The following is a 16,371-nucleotide window of genomic DNA, read 5'->3' as shown; positions in this document are numbered from 1 at the left end:
CACTTTACCCATGGGCCTCCAATCTCAAACCTTTTGATACAAAGGATCCTGTTCTAATTTATACTATAAACCTTTGAATCTGGAGTTTGGGGATGTGCTCAGTGGTAGAGCGAATACATCAGATAAGTTAAGTTCTAGACTGGGGACACAGAGAGAGAGAGAGAGAGAGAGAGAGAGAGAGAGAGAGAGAGAGAGAGAGAGAGAGAGAGAGAGAGAGAGAGAGAGAGAGAGAGAGAGAGAGAGAGGGACTTCTCCAGCTTGGAGAAATTAAACAATTTTACTTAAATATTCCCCAAATCAGAAATATACTAACTGCCCCCCCCCAATAAAATTGCTTTTACCTAAATGATAATGGGTCACTGTCCGGAACACTCCTCAATCACAAACAACTTTATAACTTTGTACCTTACAGTGATTCAATAAACACAAAATAGTAATAAAAAATAAAATAAAGAAGTCTAGCCAAAGAAATTGGAAATAACTAATCAAATGGCAGCTATCTTGAAGGAGTGGCGATTTCTGTCTCCTCATTTTATCTGCTCTGCAAGCTTTATTCCATAAGAAGAAATATAGACAGTTCCCTCCCTCCCTCCCTTCCTTCCTTCCTTCCTTCCTTCCTTCCTTCCTTCCTTCCTTCCTTCCTTCCTCCCTTCCTTCCTCCCTTCCTCCCTCCCTCCCTCCTCCCTCCTTCCCTCCCTCCCTCTCTCCTTCCTTCCTTCCTTCCTTCCTTCCTTCCTTCCTTCCTTCCTTCCTTCCTTCCTTCCTTCCTTCCTTCCTTCCTTCCTTCCTTCCTTCCTTCCTTCCTTCCTTCCTTCCTTCCTTCCTCCTTTTTTTCTCCCCTCCTCTCTTCCTCCCTTCCTATCCTCCTTTCTTCCCCCAAGATCATTTGGATGCCAGAGCCAGATGGGTTAGAACACTCAGGCCAAGATTTCTCCTAAAATCGGCCACTAATCCCGGAAGATTTTTAGAAGAAGCCCAGCTTGCATCCAGATGGCTTTTCTGGGGAGACACAGGTATAGCAGAGTTGGCAGGATGAGCTCTGCTGTGACCAATGCGCATATGCCCAAATAAAAGTGAGGCCAGAGGAAATAAAACACTGCAGAGAGGAGTCTATATTGCAGAAAAAGAACCAAATGCAGGCTAGGGGGAGAGAAGAAGAAAAAGAAAAAAGATTTGTAACAAATGTAGCCAGTTAGTAAGATTAATGAAAGGCGAAACCGCTTTGCATAGCGGTCAATCTTCAATAATTTAAGGGTAATCGAGACTAATTTCAAGGTAATAAGAAAAGCTACCCATGTCTAAATTTTGGCTAAGATTCCTTTGTGTGCTAAATGGACTAACCCTTGTGAAATCAGCATATTATTGAGCTCTGAGCAATTCAAGCACATTTGAGTTCCGTCCCTGGCCAAGGTCCTGAATCTTACAAATGGCTCCTGGAGGAGGGAACAGGGCAGCAAAAGATGTTTCTTGCTGGGAATCTGCAGCAAGAAGATGCGTCCAAGGAGTGGGAGTGATGGCACAGCGGATAGAGCACTTGGCTTGCACATGGGCCGCTGGGTTTCAATCCCTGACATCCCATATGGTCCCCAGAACTCTCCAGAAGTAATTCCTGACTACAGAACCAAGAGTTACCAAAGGTAAAAACAACAACAACCACAACAAAACAAACAACCCCCCAACACTCCCAAACCCAAACCCAAAAAGCTCCAAACAAACTCCCCCCACCCAAAAAACTCCAAACAAACAACTAAAGCAGATGCATCTGCCCAGGGAATCAGTAGAGGTGAAAAAGGATGGGAGGATGAGAAGAACCAGGAGGGAGGAGCTGACATTTCTCTAAGAAGCAGAAATAAAGCACATACAAGAGAGAAAGGCTACCAATTTTGCCCCATCTAGAGTAGGGGGAAGTTGATGAATTCAGGGTCTTCATAGCCCTCGAACATTTTCATGTGTGAGAAACTGCAGCATGGGACGTTGGCTCCAAGATGCATGTCAGATGCACCCAAGAAGCATGGTGGAGCTACAGAAGACATGAGTGCCTCGAATGCACAGGCTCAGAGAACCTATGTGTCTACAATGGCTGCACTAAATTACATGTATAACCTATGCACCTATTATGCACAGAACATCATATCTAGACTCCTGATGCATGTGAAATTTACCTCTATAGAGCGAGATGAGATTTGTCTCAAATGTCAGAATGCTGCCCAGTCTGTACATTTTTTCTTGAGAACATTATCTAAGCACTAAGGCTATTTTCACCATACAGACCCCCAAAGAGTCCCTTGAGCACTCCATTTGAATTGGCCAGTTCCAAGGAAAGTGATTTGATAAAGTCCTCTGGGGTGGAAGTGGAGGGGGCGATTGACCAGGACAGGTCAGGCAGGGGCTGTTTGCTGTTTGGGAGGTACCAACTCTTTGAAGACTGGGTCTCAGCTCCCTTATCCTCCCAAGGGTGAGAGATACAAAAGCAGAAAGGTCTGGAGAAGTTATTTTCTCAAGATCTCAGCAAACACTCTAAGTACTGACATAAAACTAATGCCAAATTAACATCAGTCCAGCTGGTCAGGTCTGGACTCTAATCCAGGTCTCTGGCTATTTGGTCTAAACGTTTCTACTTGAACCCTGTTACAAGTGGATCTTCTAGGGTCATTAATAGGAGGTCTCAACACACAGCAACCTTCCCTGTCCCACTGTGTACCCTGATGCTCTTGATAAATGGAATTACAGGAGACCAAAGGTCCCCTTTCCTTGCTCTATTTATTTATTGGTTTGAGAATCACCTCTGAGGTTCCTTAAAGTTGACTCATGGCTCTGCACTCGAGATCCTGGTGGAGGACCATCGGGGATGCTGGGGACTGAGATCGAATCTGAGTCAGATACATGCAGCAATTGCCCTACCTACCTTACTATGGCTCTGGCCCCATCCTTGTCCTGTGTTTGAGCTAAAAGGAAACAATGAGGGTTTCACTTGCTGTAGCCCGAGAGCTCAGTCACTTTCTGCATGAAGAAAGACCTTCCCAGATATGCTTAGGGGGCAGAGAGACTCCAAGAACATTCTTCCAAACACTGGGAATGCTGCAAACCCCTGAGCTGCCCATCCACGAGGAGAGCATACCCTAGAGAGAAACTATGCTCAGAGATAGACAGGATACTCAAAAGGGAGAAGGAAGATGTCACAGAAGCCCCAGAAAAAGGATGCACCAGGCGGTTCTGAGAAAAAAAACATACTTCTGCCAGCAGGGGGCAGTGTTACCTTTAAAACCTGCCCGGTCTCTAAATCAGAGGCAGTTTAGCTGGACAGAGTTGGAACCCACTGGCCATCCAGTCTCTGCCTCTAATTCTGGCACCGCAATTTCTCCTCCTCCTAGCCCTTACCCCAAAGAATCTGTTTACTGAAAAAAAACAAACAAACAAAGAAAAGAATTTCATGATTCCCTCTAAGATTTCTTCTAAACCATTTCACATCCTCTTCTGCTCAAGTCAGAGAAGTCTGTCATTGAAATAGAGGAAGAAGGGCCCGGAGAGATAGCACAGCAGTGTTTGCCTTGCAAGCAGCCGATCCAGGACCAAAGGTGGTTGGTTCAAATCCCGGTGTCCCATATGGTCTCCCGTGCCTGCCAGGAGCTATTTCTGAGCAGACAGCCAGGAGTAACCCCTGAGCAACGCCGAGTGTGGCCCAAAAACAAAAACAAAAACAAACAAAAAAAATAGAGGAAGAAAAACAGGCATTTTTATATAATATAAAGGGGGAAAACCCAAACAAACAAGAAAAAAAAACATGAAAACCAACCTGACCTTTGGAACCCGAGCAGGTAGCTGCATTCTGTGTTGAATGGTTCCAAGTCCAGGGGGACACAGAGGGGTATTTCTCCCTGAAACCCAACCTTCACTGTGGAATCTTGTGATGCACGGGTTTGTATCTTCCTACAGAGAGGTGGAGGGAGAGTCTGTCCATATACCCAGAGGGCCAGGCACTGTGTGGGTGGGAGACGCAGCCACAAAGTTGTCCATTTCCTCCCTAAAGGAATGACCTTGTGGGTTGAGTCGCCTGAACCTACTGCAGACCCAGTAACTCTAAAACACAAGACTCCCCCAATACTTTTCTGGGCTAGGGGCATAATCAATGACATTTTCTGGATGCTTCTTCAGCTTGGTGTGAACTCTGATTCTGCTGGCACCTGCTGTCCGGTCATCTTCCCAGGCTCTGGCTCTGGCTGGTCTCGAAAAACTGAGGCACAGCACAAAATAGCAGAGATTCATGGGCAGGAGCTGTGCATAATAAGAACCTTTTATTTCTACTGAGTCCTGGGGGTACGGGGGTGTCTCTCTTCCCTTATCTGTTGAGGCAAAAGTGGAAGACTTGGCTGTCCTGTTTAGAGGAAAGCAATCAACACCCCCCTCACCCTCCCATTTCATTCTCTTCTCAGGTACCAAATGACAGAACCTGCCTGGTGCACAGTCTGCCTTTTGGCTACAGAGAAAGTGCCTGGTGGTTAGGACACAGGTCATGAAGTCCTCAGCATCTGGTAAAGAAAGGGACCTCTTGCAGGGCACTATTGGCACTGCCCACCCAATGGGGGGCAGGAGATCTTGAGGAGCAGAGAGTAAGATGAGTAGGTGCAGACAGGATATGCAGGGGTGAGGGATACAGTGAGAAAGGCAGAGGCATACATGCTGTCACCAAACAGGTGGGCCAAGTGGCTCTGCTCGGTGAGTGGAGAATGTTCTGGTTCTGGCCGGGAGAGGCCAGTCTCTTTTGGGGCTCAGGGTGGGCAGCTGTAGGATGGCCTTGATGGCCTGCTGAGCATCATTTAGATAGTGGCATCTTGCTACATGTCTCTATTGACCTGGCTATGCCATTCTGGGAAATGGTTTATGGGAGCAACTGAAGGGACCACAAGGCACAAACTCAATTTTTAAGTCCCTGCTAAGGGGCATATTTGTGACTGTCTCACGGGTCAGACTCACGGGCAATCTCCAATCAGGAAGTTGAGAAAGATGTCTACCCGGGGAGACTGCAAAAGTCTTGGTGCTGGGCATGAACACAGGGAAACTTCTGCATACAAGCCCTCTTCACACATGTGTACTCAGGCAACCATACATGCATGAAAGCACACACGCACACAGATCACACATGTAAACACATATAAATAGTGCAGACATGTATTTAACACATTTGCATGCCTATACACAATGTTCACACATGTAGATGCACAATGTCCATACATCTACACACATGTTTACTCACACACAGAATCACCCTTTCTTTCCCTCAACTTGCACCTCACTGTATTGTACACAAACAATACATCAGCAAGGGGAGCTGGAAGGTCGCCCCTGAGAGTTCTGGCTCTGGCTGCTATTATCAAAAGGGAAGATGAGAAGGTCAACAGTTGGTCATTTCTGACAGCACTCAGTGCTGCCGGGTACCCTACTGAGTACTACCTATAGGCCTGTTCCCATTTGAACCTGTCCCCCCTTGCCCTCCTGTTTTGGGAATCCCTCTTTCCACAGCATCACTAATGTGGAGGTTTTCATGAACCAGGGAATCTCCAAAATGACATCTTGACGCTGTTCTTCCATTCTCAGGGATACTTTTTATTTTGGAGAAGGGTTAGCAGTTTTTCCTCTGTGCACAGAAGCCACCACCCTTGTTTCCTCCCCCGAGAATGAAAGATTTGCGTTCACTGGCCACGACCATTGGTCTTTTGCATCTTAATTTCTAGGAGTCCTTTGTCTATAATTTTGAGATCAACTCAATGTCTGTGACAGGAGCTACAAAACATTTCCCTCAGGGGAAATTGGAACGAAGGCCACTGCACACCATCTCCTGCAGCTGCCCTCCTCCTTTAAATGTCAACATTTGTCAGAAGCCTAATGGGGGACCCACCTACCACATTATTTGCACTGTCTATCATATCATGTGGCACTTTTTTTTTCCCTATTTGCATTATATTTTTTCCCTTTTGAGAATAAGAACTCAAAAAAATTTTTTGAAATATTTATAGAGGCATAGGAAGTGGCAAAACAGGCCAGAAAGATCCTCAGGCCCTTCCTCAGCTACTCCTCATGGGGTCTTCTTAGGTCACTGCTGTCTGATATTGAAGGCAGAAAATGACATTGGTCTTATCTCTCTTTATAACACACGCAGACTCTACCACAGCAACCATGATACAGGACAGTTCCATCATTGTCACAAAGATCTCGTGACTGCGACCCCTTTAAAAATCATAGCCATAGGGCAGAGAGCTAGTACAGGGGATAAAGCATTTATTTACCTTGCAGGGCAACTACCTGGCTTGAACTCCAGAACCACATGGTCTTTTGTGCATCACCAGCAGAGTACAGAGCCAGAGGGAGCATCTAGCACCACCACGTCTTATCTCCAATTGCTAAATCATAATTATTCCCTTGTCTGTCCCACCCATATGCCCCTAACTCCTGGAAGCCATGGATATCATTCCCTTTTTCATCTGTTTATTTTCAACACACTCATTCTCCTAGACTTTTCCTAGTCCAATGTGTTTACATAAACAGAGAAAACTTCAGATTCAATATGGAGACATACCACATTTCACTAACTGCCCTTCTTCCACTGTCTTTTTCCTGGTAGGGACTCTTCCATCTCAAAGATCTTGCACTCAGCTTATTTTGTTCCTCAATTTGAGTGTGATGAAATAGGAAATGTGTGGGACTCTAGGGATTTCAGAAAGCCACTTTCTCTAGATTCTTCTAGAGTTCTGATTGACCTGAACCAGCAAGGTACAGCTCTAAACAGAATGAAAAAAAAAAGAGAACAAGCAACAACTCAGAAGAAAGTCACAAGCAAAGCACAAGCTACTAGGAGAAGGTGTAGAACAAGGAAGTCCTTTCTCTCCGGACATCTGGTAAACCTCTCAGTCTTCCCACTGATTGGGCTGTATTTGTTAACTTGGATAAAAGAACCTGGCGAAGGGGTGCCAGAGAATATGCTTTGCCAAATGTAGCAAGGTTTCTACTTCACTAAAGGTTTCTACTTCTACTAAAGAAATTGTTTAGCATTTGTGATTTAGAAAACACAGATCACCCAGGTCTAATATTTAATCTATGGTTTGGAATCTTTCCATTACGTAATGTGTTCTGGCCATCAAGATGGAAATTGTATCTTGAGCCAGAGAGAGAGAAAGTACAGTGGGTAGGGTGCTAACCTTCCTTGTGGCTGACCAAGGTTTGATACTTGGCGTCCAATATGGTCCCCCAAGCCAACCAGGAGTAATGCTTAAGCCTAGAGACAGGAGTTTCTAAAGTACTGCTGGTTATGGCCCCAAAGCCCCCAAACCTTTAAAAATAAAAACCTTATCTCAGTGGAGACCAGATAGCACTCAGGAACAGAAAGGCAGGAGGTGGAGAGTGAAGTCTTACCCTATCTGCAGAAAGTCTCATTAGCAGCATTGCCTTGAGACAGGGGGTCCCTTGACCTTCTGGCAATCATAGGCTCCACTTGAGCCTTTCAGATCAAGACCCAGAAATCACACATCTCCAATGAAACTGTCTCCTATGCAAATTCTGCCACCAACCCTCTGGGCTCTGGTACCAGCAGGATCTGCTGCCCTAATGTGATGACCTCCAAGAGGAGCTTGACTGTGAAGACTGAGCACAGAAACAGACATAGCCAAGGAGACAGAAGCCAGCTAAAAGCCGCAGGAAATCGCCTCGGACATAATTCCGATGCAAGCCATTGAAAGTCAGAAAAAAACCCAAAACAAATGCAAGCAATGCGTGAGTGATGAGGGTGAGGCTGGGCCCAGATGCTGGAAAAGTATCTATTAAATCTCATTTTGCCTTCAGTTCATGGTTAAACAACTTCATCGGCTTGGAGGTGACCCCCAAACCACCATACCTCTGTCTTTTCCCGGCACACTAGACTCACTCATTATGTCTGAATCAGTGCCCAGAGTGGCTGCAGCACCAGGAAGATCCTGCAGGTATCTGCTCCGCATTCATCACCTATCAGACTACCTGGAGTTGGGAGAAGCACAAGCGATTGGTATTCTCAGCACACAAAGGGCCAAGTCTAAGACACAGGCCTGCTAATGGAAAACAGTTCGGCAGTTCCTCAAAATGTTAAACATGGAGCGATAACACCCCATGGGATGATTTAGCAATTCTACTTCTAAGCGTATCCCCCAGAGAACAGAGAAAACAGAGCCACACAAAACCCAGGCATGTAAATATGAATGGCCGCAGTCTTCATAAAACCCCCTAAAGTGGAAACAGTGGACATATCTATCAGCTGACGGATGCATCCAAAGTGGGGTGAACTGTCCTGAAAATTGGGATCTAATTGGGCCACAAATAAGCAACGGATGGAGCTCCAGAGATAGCACAGATGCGCTTGGAAGCATTTTTTGGCTGGGTTGGGGGAAAAGCTTCCCAAGAGGACACAGCGTGTCAATGAAGGAAATACCCCAACAAGATGGCTTCTAGAGATAAAGTAAAGAGTTGTTTTTGTTTTAATTTTTTGGGTCACACCCAGCAGCGCTCAGGGGTTACTTGGGCTCTATGCTCAGAAATTGCTCCTGGCAAGCTCGGGGGACCATATGGGATGCCAGTATTTGAACAACCATCCTTCTGCATGCAAGGCAAACACCCTACTTCCATGCTATCTCTCTGGCCCCCCGAGTTGTTTTTCTTTTAACTTGGGGGAAGAGTCATGTGTGGCTGTGTGAGTAACTACTTTCGGTGCTGAGTGTGGAGGTTGTTTCTGGTGGTGCTCAGACCAGGCGGCACTGGGGCTCAAAACTGGGCCCCCAACATGCAAAATGTTGTACTGACACAAAGTAAATTAATGGCTGCAATGGGCTGGCCAAGAGAAAATATGGGGGGCTGGAGAGATAGCACAGTGGTAAGGTGTTTTGCCTTGCACTGGCCGACCTGGGATGGACCCAGGTTCGATCCCCAGCATCCCATATGGTCCCCCGAGTCTGCCAGGAGCGATTTCTTAGTGCAGAGCCAGGAGTATTCCCTGAGCACCACCAGGTATGGTCCCAAACCCAAACCGACCTCCCCCCCCCCAAAAAAAAAGAAAACATGGGAAGTGACTGCTATGGGGGATGATAAAAATGTTCTAGAATTATACAAGCGATGATAGTCGCACAATTCTTGGAATGGTTAAACCATTGCATTAGTACTTAAAAAGGATAAATTTCATATGATTTACACCTTAGTCATAAAATTGACAATGAAAGAAACACAGCAACAACGATATGGACATGCCCAGTTAAATACTTGAAGGAAGACTCAGTATGTAACTTCCCATCAACAATTTTTTTTTTGAGTCACACCCGGCAGTGCTCAGAGGTTACTCCTCCTGACTCTACACTCAGAAATCACTCCTGGCAGGCTTGGGGGACCATATGGGATGCTGGGATTCGAATCACCGACCTTCTGCACCTACCTCCATGCTATCTCTCCGGCTCCTCAGTACATAAGTTCCTGATAAAAAAAAATTAGTATTAACAGAAAAAAAAATCAACATTAACTATTCTCTCAATCCTTTGGAGAACAAGCTAAAGCAATTGCTCTCTGTCAAACATGATAAATGACGATTTAAGATCCCGCGCCCCTTCCTCTATACACAGTCTGAAACTCTGCCCCACAGCTCGGTTGTCTGCTATTCGTGAAGCAAGATTGTTAGCATCAGAACCTGGTTCCCTTATTAACCATTGGTTCCAGAAAGAAGGATTTGCTTTCCATGCACACAGTGCTCAATTACTACTGTTTTGAGTACTTTCGGACTACCAGAGGTCTGAACATTCCTGCCTTTTACGTCAATATAAGACAACCCTTAAGAAGTATATTATGGGGTCGGAGAGATAGCATGGAGGTAAGGCGTTTGCCTTTCATGCAGAAGGACAGCGGTTCGAATCCCGGCATCCCATATGGTCCCCCAAGCCTGCCAGGGGCGATTTCTGAGCATAGAGCCAGGAGTAACCCCTGAGCACTGCTGGGTGTGCCCTCCCCCCCAAAAAAACAAAACAAAACAAAAAAAGAAGTGTATTATAGGGCTGGAGCAATAGCACAGTGGTAGGGCGTTTGTTTAGCATGCAGATGACCCAAGATGGAGCTGGGTTTGATTCCCCCAAGCCTGCCGGGAGTAATTTCTGAGCAAAGAGCTAGGAGTAAGCCCTGAATGCAGCTGGGCATGACCCAACCCCCCCCCCCAAAAGTGTATTATAGTGGCCATTAGGATTATACAATGGGTAGAAGCACCTGCTTTGCACGTGGTCAACCAGATTTGATTCCTGCCATCCAATATATGGTCCCTGTATCCCCACCAGGAGTGGTCTCTGAGTGCAGAGACATGAGTTGGCCTTGGGTACCACAGAATGTGACCCCTAAACAAAGAAAGAGATGCTTAATGCAGGGGAGAGACTATATGGTTGTGTGTGAGTGTGTGTGTGTGTGTCTTTGTGTGTGTGTCTTTATGTGTGTGTGTGTGTGTGTATGAATCCAGAGTGAACCTCCTCACTTTGCACAGCTGTAGGGACTTATATGAGATGAAAATGCTGCAGAGCATGAGATCCAGAGAGAACAGTATGATCCTATTGTGAGCATCAAACGTCTGGGAACTTCCTTGCAACCACGAGGCAAGAAACACAGAAAAGAACCAACACTGTAAAAACGGAAAAAGATAGAAAGAATTAGGGGTCATAGTGACATTGCTGAGCTGCTATCTGGTCATCAGACTTCCTACCTCCCATGGTTTATAGCCCTATTACGTGCAGCCAAAAGCCCTCCTAGCTGACACCATATAAATAACAGGTGGAAAAGAACTAAGTAAATCCAAGATCTTCATGAAGTGTATTAAATACCATTTCTGATTGGGATGATTTCTGAATACAACTGCTGCTGGTTGTCTTGTTCCTCTTCATTCTCCTTCTCTCATTCCTTCTTCTTCCTCTTCCTTTGCCTGCTTCTCCCCCTCCTGTTCCTCCTGCTCATTCATCTCTTCCTCCTCCTCCTTTTCCTTTCATTCCTCTTCTTCCTCCTCCTCCTCATGTACCTTCTCCTTCTGCTCCTCTTCCTCTTTTCCTCCTTCATCTGCTCTTCCTCCACCTTTCTCCTATCTGCTCCTCTTCCTTCTCATTATTACTGATGAAATTGTTAGGCATGCCATGGAAAGGGCTTCATTAGCTCTTAGGGTACTTGTGACTTAAGCTCACAGCAATTCTCTAAGGGGCTGTTTTATTCATTCCTGCCCCCCCATCCTATAAACGTTCAACAGGGCCACCAGGTAAGAAACAAGTAACATGGGCTCTCAGAGTCCAGAAGGGGGCTTTAAAGTGCGGTTTAAAGTGGCTAGAATGATAGTACCGCAGGTAGAACTCTTGCCTTGCACATGCTGGACCCGAATTCAAAACCTGGCGTTCCATATAGTCCCCCGAGCACCACCAGGAGTGATTTCTCAGTGCAGAGCCAGAAGCAACCCCTGACCACTGCCAGGTTTGGCCCCAAACCAAAAACCAAACATAATAATTTATAGTGACTTAAATAAGCACGGGGAAGGTACCCCAAGGTGAATTCTGGACCATTTTCCTGGACACGGCCTCCTGTTTCTTCTTTGGAGGATGCAAAAATCAGTCTGGGACATCTGAGATCTGGGTGGAAGAGCACTTGAGCTTCATGACCAATGCAGATTTTCTGGATTTCTCCCTAATCTTACCCCAAAAAAGACCCCAGACATCAGCGCTTGAGGTGTTTGGGTTTTGAAGCCTGGCATGGGCAGGAGAAAGCTCAGATGGGAACAGATGCTCTGATGAACACACCAGGTTCACCTCTCCCCTGCAGGCCCATTTCTGACTGTCTTTGGTGGGATTCCCTGGAGCCTTAGGGTAAGTCTTGCTTGGGGTTTGCAACAATGAACAACCTTGTCTGTTGTCTATGTGCTGTGTTGTCTATGTCATTGCTTGGTGATGGCAGGTACCACTTCTGAAACTGCATTCTGGGTTTCCAAATACCTGACAGCCTTTCTCTCCAGTCTCTTCTTTATGAGTTTGAGTCCTAGGAGCTGAAAGTTTGATGATTTATTTTTTTCCTTCCCTATCCCTTTCCTTCCAACAGAGTGGGTTTTGTGAGGGTGTGGAAATCAGCTCATCTGTTCCATCCGGCGTTATCATCCTTTCATTTGCATTTTATTCTTTTTTTTTTTTTGAAAGGGCAGATGGGTCACTTGTAACGTGCCTACAAGCCAAATAAATGTGTCCTCCGGGCCATCCGCTCACCACATCTGCAAGGCATTAGACTTCTGCGCTCTGAACAAGGGAGAGCCAATATAATTTGGGTCATTTTGTTTGGGGAGAGAAGGCTGAAGAACAAATTAATGGTAGGGGAGAGACCATGCGAGGATGGTCCGCAGCTGTTCTCTTGCATGGCGAGCAGAATGTAAGGGCATGGGAGGGTGGGATGCTGGTGCTATGGAAGGGATTTTAATCAAATCAGAAAAGATCCATTTTCCCTGAACTACTGATGTGTTCACATAGGTGTCCATCTCTGCTTCCACATGCTTTCTTTTCTCTCTCTCATTTTTATTTATTTATATTTTTTTTGGTTTTTGGGTCACATCCGGTGGTGCTCAGGGGTTACTCCTGGCTCTGTGCTCAGAAATCACTCCTGGCAGGCACAGGGGACCATATGGGATGCCGGGATTCAAACCACTCTCCATTCTGGATCAGCTGCGTGCAAGGCAAATGCTATCTCTCCGCTCCCCCCACCCACATGCTTTCTTCTTTCTCCTTGACTCAGTCTACAAAGGATGCAGGGCAGGTTTTCATACCAGGCATCAGGGAGATGGAGTAATTGGGACAAAGGGGATCCTTTCCCTTAGAGCTTAGCTAGAAACAAGGACAATTCAAAGTACAATATGTGATGCTGAAACTGAATCCAGATTGGCCACATGCATCCCATGTGGTCCCCTGAGCTCTGCCAGGAGTGATCCCTGAGTGCAGAGTTAGGGGTAAGCCCTGAGCACTACAGGGTGTACACCTTTCTCCTCACCAATGAATGAATTGGTCCTGAGTACGACTTAACAAGCTGACCATTTGCTTTGCATGTTGCAAGCCTTGGTTTGATCCCCAGAGCACTCCTCTGCATGAATTCCAAGAACGAGTTGGGTATAGCCCTGGAACACCCCTGCGTATGGCCCAAACTAAAAAAAAAATTAATTAATAACATGCATTATTGAAAGGATTGAGTAGGAGGCTGGAGCGATAGCCCAGCAGCTAGCCTTGCATGCAGGTAACCCAGGTTCAATCCCTGGCATCCTATATGGTCCCCAAGCCTGCCAGGAGTGATTTCTGACCACGGAGTCAGGAGTAACCCCTGAAGGCCACTGGGTGTGGCCCAAAGTAAAAAAAAAAAGATTGAGCAGGCTAGATAGTACAGATGTAATTACTTACTGTGTATACATCTGCTTCTGCCAGACCTTGGTTGAATCCCTAACACTGCATATAGTCCCTTGACAACTGCCAGAATCACTCCAACACAGAGTCAGGAATATCTCCTGAGTACCATTAGCTTCCCCAAATTACTGAACAATGTTCCCCAACATTTCAATTTAAAAAGGGAATGATTCCCATTTTCCTTCCCACTGGTCCTCACCCCAATGAGTGACACTAGGAAACAGAGAAAATGGAAACATTGCACTTGACCTGGGATTGATCCCCAACCTAAGGGTCCCCAAAACATCATCAGGAGTAATTCCTGACTGCTGAGCCAGGAGTAATGCCTGAGCACCATTGGGTTTGGCCCCAAATTAAGTAACAACAATAACCCAAACCAAAACAAAGCATCTATCTGTAAATAAAGTCTCCCAGGGTCAGAATGATAGTAGAATGGGTAGAGCACTTGCCTTGCATGTAACTGACCTGATTCAATGCCCAGCATCATATATGTTCCTCTGAGCCCCACCAGGAATCTCTCTCTCTCTCTCTCTCTCTCTCTCTCTCTCTCTCTCTCTCTCTCTCTCTCTCTCTCTCTCTCTCTCTCTCAAGTGGTATGGTCTACCAGACTCAAGAGACTCTCTCTCTCTCTCTCAAGTGGTATGGTCTACCAGACTCAAGAGACCATCCTCAAGACCCCCCCCCCCACCACCTCATGGCTCTTTCTGACAATCCAGGACTCCAGACAGTCAACTTCTATTACTGGCATCTTTGCTGGATTTCAGAGTTCAAAAGCATCTTAGGAGAACTTCCGGTCTTCCTATATTTAAAAACAAGAAGGATTAGCACAGGCCTTTGAGAAAAGGAAGTAAATTTTTAAAAAAGTTGCCGGACACAGAAAGAAGAATTTGTGTGAACATGTTTTCACTGTATGTCTTAACTGTCTGTGTATATTCATATGCATATATAGATGTCATACACACATGCATGTGTTCTTTGGCTTGTGATGTAAAATCTACTTGTTAACTGAGGCACACAGTCAAAAAATAGTGTAAAAATACTGATGGTCCAACACCTCCTAGGTAAGATTGCCATGGCTGGTCCAGAATGTTGTCAGCTCTTTTAATAAAAGACTCTAATAAAATAACTTGGAAGGGAAACCACCAAGCTGGGGACATCTGCACGGGAAGGGTTTGTCTTTCTATTGAAGCAACCATTGGGGGTTCTGTCTTGGGCCCCAAGGGAAAGTGAACCCCTCATCACTCCTGTTCTATGGCATAACTTGTGTGCACCCTGTTGGCCAGTTCCTTGAAATCACATCTACTGGGAATTCCTTCTGATGGTCCCCATTGAGATTCCATGATCTAACAATGGAATGACAACTATGAACTATCCTCAGAAGCCACATGACTTCAACCATTGACAGACTGGCACTAAGATTCATATCTTGGCCATATAATAATTCATATTATGGCCCTTTGAACCCAAAGCCTTAGGCTTTTCATGTCCACCAAGACCCACATAAAATCTAAATGCCAGCACAATAAACACTACACCTCCCTCTCCCTTCTCTATGAATATTTACAGAAGTTGAAAAAGAACCACATGCCAATTGCACCAGTAAGTTGAGGAGAGGAAGTGCTGAGAAAATGGCATTGCTCCTTTTTCTTTGGCCAAAGTGAGTCTCTCTCTTGGGACTGGGGCACTTGGGAGTTCAAGGCACTGCCAAGTCACCCCCTTGACTATGTGCCATCAGAAAGTCTGGAGCTGACCAAGAGCCAGCCTTGGCTCAGTTGTGTGTTCTGTCCCCCAATCATCCCCATCCTGACCTTTGCTGGTATTTAGGATGCCAGATGGGATTTGGATCTTGCTCGAGCTCTTGACACAAAATAAGCAAGTTGGCCCATCTCCACTCGACACACAAGTGCCAGGATTTTAATCCTGTCTTCAAACATTTCCCCCCAACACTAACCTGCCCCACTTGCCCTGAATAAAAACAACAAAAACAACACACAACTAAGTCACATGGTCTTCCAGAACTCAACAGCTCTTGGGCCAGTAATTCTCATGCATTGGGAATCTCATCCTTTGTAGATGGAGGGAGATTTGCCAAAGATGAACATGAGCATATTCTGCATGTGAGAGGAATAGGTTACGTCCCCAACACACAGAGCATCCCCAGACACCACCGGAAGTGGCACTTGAGTACTGATAAGTCTGGAGTACTCCCCAAGCCCCAGACCAACCACCATTAGTCAATAAGGTATAGATGTGCAGGGTTCATGCCAAGGAATTATTTTGGGGGCAGTTCAGTCATATTAGTAGTGCTCAGGGCATCCTCTTGGCTCCTGGCTCAGAGATTATTTCTGAGGGTGCCGGGTGAATCCTATGTGGTGCTAGGGTTTGAAGTAGGGTCAGCTATATGCAAGGCAAATGCCTTATTCCTTATACTATCTTTTAAACCCTTATCTTAGCTTCTGTTTGTTTGTTTATTTATTTTCTTGAGGGGAGGGTAAAGCTCTGAGCCAAGCCAGGGATGATTACCTGAGCATTGTGACCCCAAACTCCTCCATCAAACCAAAAGACAAAAACAAAAACAAAACTTGGCTTTATTTACATTCAGAGATTCTGAGGGGAAACAATACAGAATTAACAGCATAGAGTTCTGGGGAATAGAAATAGAGGGAGTGCATATTTTCTTCTTTGTGTTCACATGGCCGCACACAATTTTAGTCCTCACATGTACATTCATAGTGGGATCAGGCTAGTGAATCCTAAGGCTGATCTATCACTCTTGGAAGAGTCTTAGCCTTGGATTTTTGCCTCTGGAGATGAATGACAGGGTTACATTAAATCCCAGAAGGCTTCATACACTGTCTTCTTGGTCCTCCCTGCAATTAACTCCTCTAGTTCTATTGCCCCCCCCCAAAAACCCCACCCTTACTTCCCT

General features: G+C 45.7%; 1 protein-coding gene across 2 annotated transcripts in view; it reads right to left on the bottom strand.

Annotated features, from left to right (window-relative positions):
* LARGE1 (LARGE xylosyl- and glucuronyltransferase 1) overlaps nt 1-16,371 on the bottom strand; it is a 479,868-nt gene that overhangs the window by 138,204 nt on the left and 325,293 nt on the right. The gene's annotated exons all lie outside the window — the stretch shown is intronic.

The sequence above is a fragment of the Suncus etruscus genome, chromosome 4, assembly GCF_024139225.1.
Source record: "Suncus etruscus isolate mSunEtr1 chromosome 4, mSunEtr1.pri.cur, whole genome shotgun sequence".
NCBI classification, from domain to species: domain Eukaryota; kingdom Metazoa; phylum Chordata; class Mammalia; order Eulipotyphla; family Soricidae; genus Suncus; species Suncus etruscus.
This window is presented reverse-complemented; position numbering and strand designations above follow the sequence as displayed.